The following is a 12,010-nucleotide window of genomic DNA, read 5'->3' as shown; positions in this document are numbered from 1 at the left end:
TATGAATGGCATATATCAAAAAAACAAGCAACAACAAATGCTGGGGAGGATGCGGTGTAAAAGGAAATCTCCTATATTGCTGGTGGGAGTGCAAACTCGTCCATCCACTATGGAAAGCTGTCTGGAGGTTCCTCAGTCTACTAAAAATGGAGCTACCATACTACCCGGCAATTCCACTCCTAGGGATCTATGCAAAGGTCATAAAAACAAAAACATTGATTCAAAGGAGCACCTGTACACCTATGTTTATTGGAAAACTATTTACAATAGGTAAAATGTGGAAACAACCCAAATGTCCAAAAATAGATGACTGGATCAAGAAGATGTGGCATATATACACAATGAAATATTATTCAGCAAGCAAAAAAGATAAACTCATGCCATTCACAGCAACGTGGATGGAGCTAGAAGGAATTATGCTCAGTGAAATAAGCCAGAAGGAAAAAGAAAAAAAAATCAGATGGTTTCCCTTATAGCAGGAATATAGGGGAACCAAATAAGTCATCAGTGTAAAAAAATAATAACAGTACAAAATACAACAAAGCAAAAACTGACAATTATAAATCAAATACATCCTGCAGGGGAGAAGGCGGGAGAGGGATCAGAGGGAGGGAGGGAGGAGCACAGGGGACTGAGGTGATGGTACAAGGGCACATTGGGGAAGGAAACTCTATGGGGACTACACCTGAGGGGGTGGGGTATACAAATAGTATTTAAAATGAACAATGATGTAAAAAATAAATAAATAATATATTAAAAAATAAAAATTATCTCTGCAAAGTTTATAATCCAAAATAATCCTTCCAGTGGGTTCATTGCTTAGCTTATTTTTCTGTGATTAAAATAATAAATTAACATTTCAGTGATAGCCAATTACTAGTTGAATTTGGACAGAATCCATCCAGTGATTTAAGACAGGACATGGCTATTTTCAATGCATAGATTTCTATGTGTGTGACTTAATATATGAAACCAAGGTCTTACTTGTGTATCAAGTCTGAGTCACGGTTCATATATCATGGCTTCTCAGAAATCTTGCTTAAGTAATGGGTGAGTAGCTCATACAATATTGGCTGACCCACTGAAACTAGTTTGGACATTTTCAGATAGCTGATAGAATATGTGAAAACAGTAATTTTCAGACACTGCATAATATAAAAACTTTGGTTGCTCTAAGATATGAGAATTTATGCTTCAAATTTTGGATGCTAATCTACAAATAAGCATCACAACCATAAAAACTTCAGGGACTGGAGTGTTTATGGTTATTAAAAAGGTAAGGAGAAGGCATGCTCATCTATAAAATGGCCAGCTCTTTTGACTTGGAAAATAATGGACAACATGTAAAGCACCCTGTAATTTAAAGTTAATAGCTATTTAAAAAGTGAAGCTTTGTTTATAATTCTAAGTAAATAAATTAAAGAGAAAGGATCAACGACAAGTTGTCTTATATAAAAAATTTAAGTGAGAGACATGTTTATTATCACTGCTTTAAACTATATATGCCTCCCCCCCACCCCCAACCTGTGCCTGACTATCTTAAATTCACGGGCAGTACTATTTATATTGTAACATTAACAACATAGTTGTTTGAGAATTTACAGGTAAAGATTAAATCTCTGCACCATTCAGACATTCTTTTGAAATATTTGCTTTTACATTAAAAAAAATCTTTTTTGGAAATAATAGAAATTTATGATGATCTTGACATTTTGGGTGTGAAAAAGACATTAATACAGCAGATATTACTGTCACTGGCCTACTATGAGGTTGTGAAGATAATGAGTGAATCTGCTAAAATAAAAAAAAAATGGGGAAGGAGAAAGAAAATCTATCGGTAGCAATTACTTTTCTCACCAATGTCAACTGATGACTCATTCCCACTAGCTAATTCTGCAGCCTGCCAAGAAACTTTGCTGGAGAAAAGACTCCTTCTGGGCTTGGTTACTGCAGTGCATTTTTGCTTGCTGATGTTAGATTCCTACAGCTACTGCGCTGTCATACAGAGGGGCAACCTCTAAAAGAGCTCAAGTGCTACTGCAGTAGCAATGTGCTTTGCATACTCGGAAGGTCCTTTGATAAAATAAAACAGTGAAGGAAGTAAAGATTTTTAAATCCCTGATAGTCAGGGAGACCTGAGTGCTTGTTCCAGATTTTTTGCAAATTAGATGTGGGAGTCTTACTAAGTCATTTGTTCCCTTTAGCTATCACCCTCTTCATCTGTAAACTGAAAGATTTAGATTCAACTATATATATATCATTCCTATTACTTCTCTTACTTTATGACTCTAAGATTGTCTTCTCTTTTCCTCTGGCTTGAATACTTTCAATGTCGTCCCTTTTTGACTCATTCCTTCTCATTTTTAGGTATTTTTCCTTATCTCCTGGAGGATCAAAATACAGTAGACCTCTGAAAAAGGAATCATCTAGTTGCAAAAATTAAGACAAAAGAAGAGCAGTGATACAGAAAGCTTGAGAAGAAAGTGTTTTGAGAAACACAGGGCCAACTACATATGAAAGTTTTTGCTATTTCTATGTAAGGAGATCCTGCAAAGATTTTGTTTTAATTTTCTAGAAAAAAAGGGAATTGTCACCTTCTCCTGTCACAGCCTATATGCTTAACATTGGAAGTCAGTATTGAAAGGCTGCACAATTACTTCATAGGCAGTTCATTCTTTAAAAAAAAAAAATTGGCAGTGGTGAGAACAACAAAAATAAACAGTGACACAGCACATTTTGTCCTTTTCCTGTATTTTCATTTCCAATCGCTTGAGCATAAGCCAAGCTCTTGACCTAATGCCAAATCCACTGTTCACATTTTAAAACTTTATCATAGTGATTTCATTTATGTTAAAAGAAAATCCAGGCTAATTTCGATCTTATCAACAAATTGATCAAGCTATCAAAAAAAGAACAATCAAAATAAATTGACAGACATAGCTAAGGTTAAGTCGTATAAACCATTCCATTTCATCCTTCATCAATTCTAAATAACAGCATTTATATTCATTAAAATGCATGATTCCTCTTGAAATATTTAAAGAGGTCTATTTTTCTCTTCAGCTAAGTACTCTGCTTAATGACTGATGGACTTTTGACTTAAAAGTTCTTCAGGCATAACCACCCAAATATGAAATTATGCTGATCCCAGGCCTTTCTTTAGAAACAGAACCAATGACTACATAAAACATCTAGTACTTAACATAATATGCACTCTTATGCACCACTAGCTAGCTATTCTATTGTTTGCCTACACAGCAACCATTATTTCGTTATTGGAAGCTACCTGTGTATCAACTATTTTCAGTTTTTGGGTGGCTCAATGCTCCAGGAGTCTTTTTCTCTAGCCTCAGAAGACACACATTATGATGAGTTTACTTTAATCAAGGTAGTCTCGTTTCCCTTCCCAAAGAAATATAAAGGGTAAGTGTTCTGGGATAGGTTCATGTCCTTGCAAAAGAGGATCTGTGGGACTAAATGTGGGAGAATATGATTCCTGGTTACAAAATGCCACAATCATTTTACTTATATGAGTAACAAAATTGCTAAGACTGGAACAATAGAATGAACTCAGATCCTTTGGACATTTATAGTCTCTCATTTTAAAAATTATTATTTTGGGCCTCCCTAGTGGAAGAAGGGGTTAAGACGCAACCTATGAAGCTGTCCGCAGCCACTGCAGCACGAGTTCAATCCCCAGCCAGGGAGCTACCCACATGGTGCAGCAGACCTCTCCTGACTCGCCCGCTGCTCCCCTCAGCAGTGTATTTCAGTTGATTTGCCTGTTTTGTTCCCCACTCTGTCTCTGGTGAATCCTCTCACCTCCCATGCCTCTGGCCTGTACCCCAGTTCTTGTATGCACAAATAAATAAATCTTTAAAAATTATTTTTATTAAGGCAGTAACACCTACCACCAAAGTACCAGTAATCCAACACCACAGACCATTTGGCCTCCTTTCCCCTTTTTTCTCACTCCGCACTCTCCCCTCCTGAGAGACTTAATGCTACAATCAGGTTTCTAGGGTTTGTTTTCATTTATCTTCATCTTCCTTTGTTTTGTTTCTCAAAATTTTCACTTATAAGTGAAATCACCTGGTATATGTCCTTCTCTGTCTGAGTTATTTTGCTTAGCATAATCCCCTCCAGCTCTATCCATGATCACACATGGTAAGACTTCATCTTTTTGTTACAGTTGAGCACTATTCCATTGTGTGAGTGTGTGTGTATGTGTGTGTATCTCACATATTCTTAATCCACTCATCTGTCCTGAGCACCTAATTATTATAAACAGTACTGCAATGAAAATAGGAGTGTCTATAAACTTTGAATTGTGTTTTTGCATCCTACCCATCCTAGATACCTAGGATCATAAAATAGTATTATAGTTGATATTTTGAGAATCCTCCATGCTGTTTTCTGTAGGGGCTGGACCAGTCTACATCCCCACTAACAATGTAGCAGTGTTCCTTTTTCTCCACACCCTCAACAACACTTGTTTCTGGTCTTTTTAATATGGACCATTCTCACTGGTGTGAGATGGAATCTCATTGTGGTTTTCATTTGCATTTCTCTGATAATAAGTGATGATGAGCATTTTCTTGTTTCTCTGTTGGCTACTTCTTTGGAGAAGTGACTATTTAGTTCCTTTGCCAATTTTTTTTATTGGGTTATTTGCTTTCTTGCTTTTAAGTTGTGAGTTCTTTACAGATCCTGACATCTCATAATATACTATTGCTTAAATAAGATGGTAAAACATCCTGTGTTAGCTACTAGTACTTTCTTATGCAATTGCAGCTACAAGAATCTTTATAAACACATTTAATTAAGCAAAAGCAAAGAAGCTTTTGAATATATTGTAGATTCTACCCTCAAAATTATGTGTCTACTTGAAAGTTTGGGAATATAGTTTCCTATTATAGCATGTAATGCACACTAAACCTATTTTATTTATATGAATAGTTGCAAATAGAAATTTATGTATTCTGTCTGATTGAAGCACTTGCTAACATGTAACCAAATTTTAAATATTTGCTTGAATTTTGTGTCCATACCATCCCACATATTCAGCAATATTGAATTTTATGTGTGATTTGCTAAAGTGACCAGTTATTTTGGAGTTCTGTATATTTTATCATAGAAACACAGCTTTCAGCTACTTTATATCATCTCATATTTAATTTTTAGAAAACCAAAACCAATAATGTATTCTGTCACCAGATGAGAACATCAGGAGTTATTAACAGAGAGTGCCATGTCCCCCAAATGACAACTTATCTCTTCCACCTAATTTTCTTCATGAGGGTTAGGTGTGGGTGTTACTCTCAACCGCGGATCACAGTTGGATCATTCTATATCCCCTGTAGGAGTCACCCTAACAACTGAATCAAAGTTATCCTGGCTCAGAACATTGGAGTCTCTCCCTTTGATCCTCTCCACAGTTTCCTTTAACAAGTCTCAAGTCTAATCACTACTCAACCTCATAATTGCATTGACTATTTACTGAACACTGTGCTGGATGCTGGGTTTCTGTGAATACAATATACACAAAATCCTGGTCTCCTAAAGTTTACAGTCTAGTGCTATCATAGTGTCATAGAGTCTGTCCCATCATTCTCATTTAGACACTTTTGAGTTGTCAATGTATTGCTCATCTATCGAAAATAGTTGGGAAACATGTACAGCTATTCTGTGTTTCTTACAGAAATGTGAAGAAGGTTTTTTTGACAGACAGGTACAGGGTAGAGTTTGGACTTTCTAGATGAATTTTTCAGCAAATATCTTGGGTTTAGCTTTGAGACTCTAAAATTTCACTTGATTCTACATATCCAAAGTTTTCTTTTTTCCCTATCATTACCTCACACAAGGATGACACTAGTCAGGCTAGATTATTTCTTATCCTCAGAATTGTCCACAAGCCTTTATGACAACCTTAATTGTCAAACTGATTTTACCCATAGAAATAAAACACACTGAAATTACATATTGTTGAAATATTGCTATAAAGAGACATTTCAATTATATTGTTGGTTAAATCTTAGAAACTTAAGCACCAAGTAATTAGAACAATGCAGCCCAGAGCTCATCGTTTTCTATAGAAACAAGCCATTCCATTACAAATGAATTTGTGTAATACAAGTCATTTTTAAGTATTAAATGCTTGTTTATGCACAATGTTACCATTCTGAACTTTGAAAAGATTAATATCACTATTTGTACTCGGAGTACATTTTTCCAAAAGTACGTGCTATTACTAAGCCTGGGCAAGTGCTGAATATTGTTTTGGAAGAGTCTAGTAGGAGCTTGTTTTATCATGCTTTGCTTCCTTCCTTCAAAGTTTAAAATCCCCTCAAGTGTGGTGAACTAAAATACCCTATTAATTGTTCTCTGGGCAATTTGAATTTTAATATGTTTGCGAGACCAAAAGAAAACTGATGTATTCAGAAGGAAGACTATGCAGCCATCAATAAAAGTTACAACATCCCACCCTACTATTTTGATGAAATGTTTCCATACTTGTTCCTTTCCTATGTTGCATCTGCTGTCCCCTACCCTAGTTTAATTTGTGAAGAGATTAAAAAAAAAAAGTATTCACTTTTGGGTAACATTAAAAGGAAAATGATTTGTACTATAGGGAGGGAAAACAGGATTACACTTCTTTTTTTAAGTGGGCTTAAAAGCTCTTTCTTATCTTAGTAAAGTTGAAAGCCCTGGAAAACTCGAAGGATATGGAACACAACCCTATGTGGATATTTAAATTTAAAAGTTCTTAAAAGGACACTGGGAATCTTTCCTATCTCTATTCAATACCCCTCAGAAAGACTGTAAGATCGCCAACCTTATTTTGCTTGGTAAGAGTAACAGATCCATTCATACTGAGTAGTCCCATCTAGAAACTACATTTGCCTCCAGCCCCAATTCTTCTGCTAGCCTCCTATAGACAAGTTTCTAGTTTTTAAGCACTGGAATTTTTTTTCTACATTCACTTCCCTACCCCAATAAAGACTCAAATGGGCGTCAAAAAGCATTTGTGTAAATAGTTCTTCACAGGGTTCAGTCATGAAACAGGATTATTATATTGCATATCCATTCTTCTGCTCACTTCCTAACATGTCTTTAAGTTCACCTGTCTGAAATAACCACGAATAAGCATGCTGTTTTACAGATGAGCTTATATAAGGGGACTAGGAAGTCTTCACATTTTCTCTCAGAGCAGTTAAAAGTCACAGTGAAGACTTGTCTCAGATGTTCAAATAAACTTACTCTTTTGCCCATTTTGGCTATTCATTTGAACAATGGCTAAGTAATGTTTTGTCCATATCATTTTATTTTATCCCTTTCAGCCTAACAATTGCTTTAAAGCATATCTCAGAGTAAGGAAATTTTAGTAAGTGCTGTCTCATCCATCAAGGCAGAGCTTGTTTATAAATCTCAAATTTCTTCCTGTACCAAGAGCTTCCACTAGCTAGATTCAGAGATGGACTGTAGAGTATTTTCATGTACCACCAATTCGATTGACCAAAAATAGAAAAAAAAATTCAGCACAATCACTGACTGCACTGCTAGTCAATTTGATAGAAAAATAATGGGCAACATGAATCTATGTGTTTTAGGAAACAGATTTTTGAGAAATGTTAGATGACTGCAAGTAGGTGAAATTTTAGAGGAATGGTTGAAAAAAGCAAAAGAAATACCTAGTTTTCCAATTAATCTGATTAGCTTTCTAACTAATTTATATCATTGTGGAAAGAATACTCAAAATGACATGTACCCTATTAACAGAGTTATTATCTGAGATTCTTAATTGAAGAATCCTTCTACAGGAATGAAGGAATTTATGAACACATCATCCACCTACATCACTAGGATGGGATAAGTTTGTGAGTCTGTTCAGAGATTTTTGGATATGTCTACTGATTGTAGTGGGTAAATATTTAATGATGAAAATTCATAAATTATATTTGAAGTTTCATCTCTCACTGAACTCATAAGTGTTGAATTTTAGTTATAGATCTGCTACTTACTAGCAAAAACGTATCACTTGCTTATGTGTTAAGAACATTATTTATTAGTAAATTTTATATTCATAATGAAAAATGTAAGAACATTACATTAACTTGATCAACGCTGTTTCATTGTATGTTCATTATAATTTTAATTTGTCTATTAATCTCAAGTAGGTAAGAATGAAGTAAGTTCCTTAAAACTTAAAACAGGAGGTGCCTGTTTTAAGGGGACTAGTCATCTAGTCTCTAGTCATCTAGTTCATGCAAAGGCAAAGAAAGCAGAATCTTAGTGGGAAAGATTTTTAACAGAATTGGCATGTATAGAGAGAAGAAAATAATTTCAAATAATAGATAACCAATAAAATTTCAAGAATTACCTATTCCCTCATGACAAATGCCCTGCCAAATAGGGCTGGCTCAAATGGGGCAACTAAGGCCCAAAAGCTTGCATAAGTCTAAGGTACCTTCTGGCAAGCCCCAGAGAGTTGAGACAGAAGGAAAGACCCCCAAATTCAAAATGTACCATGTAATTTACCATGAAGTCAAGATAATGACTGTCATTGTCTCTGCCAAGGACCTGGAACAGCATCCCCTTGTGTCTCTCACAAATATCTCTACTCCCTCCTTCATTCCACCTCTAATATATCCAACTTGCTTCTTCCCAAATGCCCTCCTCCTACCCACCCACCCAATTCCGGCAGTCTGTTTAATGGCCTGCTGGAAGTTGTAGCCCAAGGTGGATGCATGTAAGTGGGGTGGAGGAAATGACACCAGTTCACTGTGCTGCAATGCTCTTCTTCCTTTCACTGAGATGCATTCTGTCATCTGGGTACTGACCATGTGTGAAAGAAAAGGACAGATTGATGGCCAGTCATAATTCTTGCCCACCAGATCCTCACAATCTACTGGAATAGACAATTTACTATTAAAAAAAAAGGCATAAAAGAAATGCTATAAAAGTGAGTAAAACATGATACGGGATTGATCTCTCTTCTGTATTTATGTGCATCTTATTCATCCACATAGAACTACAGTTTATATCTTGTGCTTTTGAGGTGCAAGATGGGTATTATACTTATTTTGGATTTCCAACAGTACCTTTCACATAGCTGGTGTTTAATAAGTATTCATGAATTGTTAACGCACCCTAATTGGGTGTTCTTAAGAGAAGCAAACAGAAGGCAGTTTTTCTCTTTATGGTGATGCTACTATCTGTGGTACAGCTTAAATCTTCTATTCCACTCCTAGGTATTTACCCAAAGGAAACAGAACCATCAATTCCAAAGAGCACCTGAACCCTTATGTTTATAGCAGCACTATTTACAATAGCTAAGCTTTGGAAACAACCCAAATGCCCAAAAATGACTGGATCAAGATGACTGGATCAAGAAGATGTGGTACATATACACCATGGAATATTACTCAGCAATGAAAAAAGATACACATGCAATTTGCAGCCACATGGATGGATGGAGCTGGAAGGGCTTGTGCTCAGCGAAATAAGCCAGAAATAAAAAGAAAAATACCGGGTGGTCTCACTCTTAGCAGGAATCTAGAAAACCTAAATAAGGGACCAGGAAAAAGAATAACTATAAGAAAGAAAAAATCAAAATCAACAAACAACTATGAACCAGAGACACACTATGGGGGGTGGGGGGCAGGGAAAGGAGGAATTGGGGTCAAAATAAGGGGGTTGCAATTGTATGGGGAATATAAAAATTAAAAAAAATCTGAGTTTCAGTGTGCATAAAAATACATTTATTACCTTTTCAAATTTTAAGAAATAAGTAGAAAGGAAATGAACAATCAATAATAAAGTTGACCCTCATCATCCAATTTTAAGCTAGCCACTTTTCCTATATTGACCTCAGTTTGTCCACTAGGGCCCACCTAGTTCCCTTCATTGACTGCTCAGCAAACTTTCTCCAAACTAGGATATTATTCAGTATTTTCTTAAAATGACAGTTAGTATTCCTCACCATCCAATATTTCATCAATCCACTTAAATTGAGGTTTTTCTTCCCATCACTCCACTGAATCTACTCTTCTCAAGATCAGCAATGACCATTTCATTCAATCCAGTAGCTACTTCTCTGTCCTCATCTTCTAAACATCTCAGTAGCATTAAATACTTGATCAATATCTCATTCTTGAAATTCAGTTTGCATTTGCTCTCCATGATGCCATGACTCTTTTGGCTTTCATCCTAGTTCTTGGAGGTCTCCTTATATTCCTTCCCTTGCGCTGTCTTCTCTAATTCAGTGCCCCTACATCCATTTCTGGAATGTCTGCTCACTTACGTCTATATATTCACATTGTATGTTTCATCATACTCAATAGCTTTAAATATCACTGTAACTGAGAACTCTTCCTTTTTATATCTTCAACCCTGAACACCATACTTTTACATAACTTTCATTCTTCAAATCCCTAGTCAAATACTTAATAAGTCACTACAATTTAATCAGTCTAAAACTGGAGTCTAACCCACAGAAATTCTTTTTTTTCCCCTGTATATAATTTCAAAAGCTTTATCAGTTTATAGTTCCTATTTATGTTTTACTTTTTCTTTTTTCCTTTATTGACATAACATTGGTTTTTAACTCCAGACATGATTAAGGGGAATAGAATCACATCTCCTCAGAGGTATGTTAACACACTACCTCTACCATCAAAGGACAGCTATTCTTTTAAACTTGTGTTATCTTTCTCCTCACTGTTCACCTCCACTGTGCTGATGGCCAAATTAATATATCATCCTTCCACACACACTGACAAATTTGTAAGTGGCATTTATGAAAAAGTAACTTTCTAAGCATGCTGCTAAGAAACTAATTTTTGCTATTAAGTAGCAGATCTGTTTTTGCTGTGCAATTTCCATTTTTTCATTGTTTAGAATTTCTGTTGAGAGTGACTCTGATTCAGTTCATTTTAAGAGTAGTCACCTTACCTCATGGAGCATGGTTATAATAGCTTCTTTAACAATTTCATTGTCTAATTCCATTACTTGGGTCATTTTAGGGTTAGCATCTGTTGATTTTCTTATCCCTTGAGAATTGACCACATTTACTTGTCTTTTTATATGGCAAGTAATTTGGAATTACAGCTTGGATTATGAGATTATGTGTTAAGATTCTGGGTCCTGTTAAAATTCTCTGGAGAGTGGTTATCTGGGCTTTGTTTTTTATCCTAAGGCACACAAATGACCTTTGTGCAGACTGCAAGTGGTTTCTCACTTTGTATTGGTAAGGGTTCCAGTGTCTGTCAATTTATCACAACCTTTGCTATACTCTTTGGGTCTATCTTGCATACGAGCACCTCAAAGGTTGACCTTGGAACTTGCTTGGCAATGTATATGGTAGCTCCAGTCTTAAAGCCTTTATTATGTTTCTTTGGGTCTGTTCCTAGTATGTACAGCTTGGGTTTTGTACTGATTCATACACAGAATTTAGAGACCCCTTTTTCAGTATTTGCTCCCACCTGTTTGGTTAATAGGGGCTCCTTTTCAGGTTCCTCCAACTGGAGAGACAGGCTTTCAGGATTTTATGTTTTCACATTGTCTCCTCTATTGTCAATGTAGCTGTGAAGCTGCTGATCTGGGACTCGCCTCCGGACACAGCCAATAGAGAAAAAGGAGGGAAAAATAAAAGAAAATAGCCTAGGAATCCTTCATGCCCTCTCTGACTAATCCTACTCCTCTGGCTAGAAAAAAGATGGTTTCTCTCAGGCTTTTTACTCTCTGTACTCAAAGCACAGTTCTGGGAATTGGTTCACCCTTGGGTTAAAGCTGGAAGATAAAGAGAAAATTTAATTTAAAATAAGAACCCTCCCTGCCAATGTTTACATTCAGTGTCTTCAGACAGTCCTTTTGAACTCTGCCGAGTCATTTTAGTTGCAATCAATTGTGACTTACACCATCTTAGTCAGCATCAGAAATTTCACTCATCTTCATTGTTTTACTTGTTATTTTCTGTCTGATATTAAAACAAAATATCCATGTATGCTTT

At 35.9% G+C, this 12,010-nt stretch overlaps 1 pseudogene across 1 annotated transcript in view; it reads left to right on the top strand.

Moving 5' to 3' along the window:
- LOC311187665 (DNA repair protein RAD51 homolog 3-like) overlaps positions 1–12,010 on the top strand; it is a 141,687-nt pseudogene that overhangs the window by 47,752 nt on the left and 81,925 nt on the right. The window lies entirely within an intron of this gene.

The sequence above is a fragment of the Talpa europaea genome, assembly GCF_964194135.1.
Source record: "Talpa europaea genome assembly, chromosome: X".
Taxonomy (NCBI): Eukaryota; Metazoa; Chordata; class Mammalia; order Eulipotyphla; family Talpidae; genus Talpa; species Talpa europaea.
The sequence above is the reverse complement of the archived record's forward strand: the minus strand, read 5'-3'. Positions and strand labels throughout refer to the sequence as shown.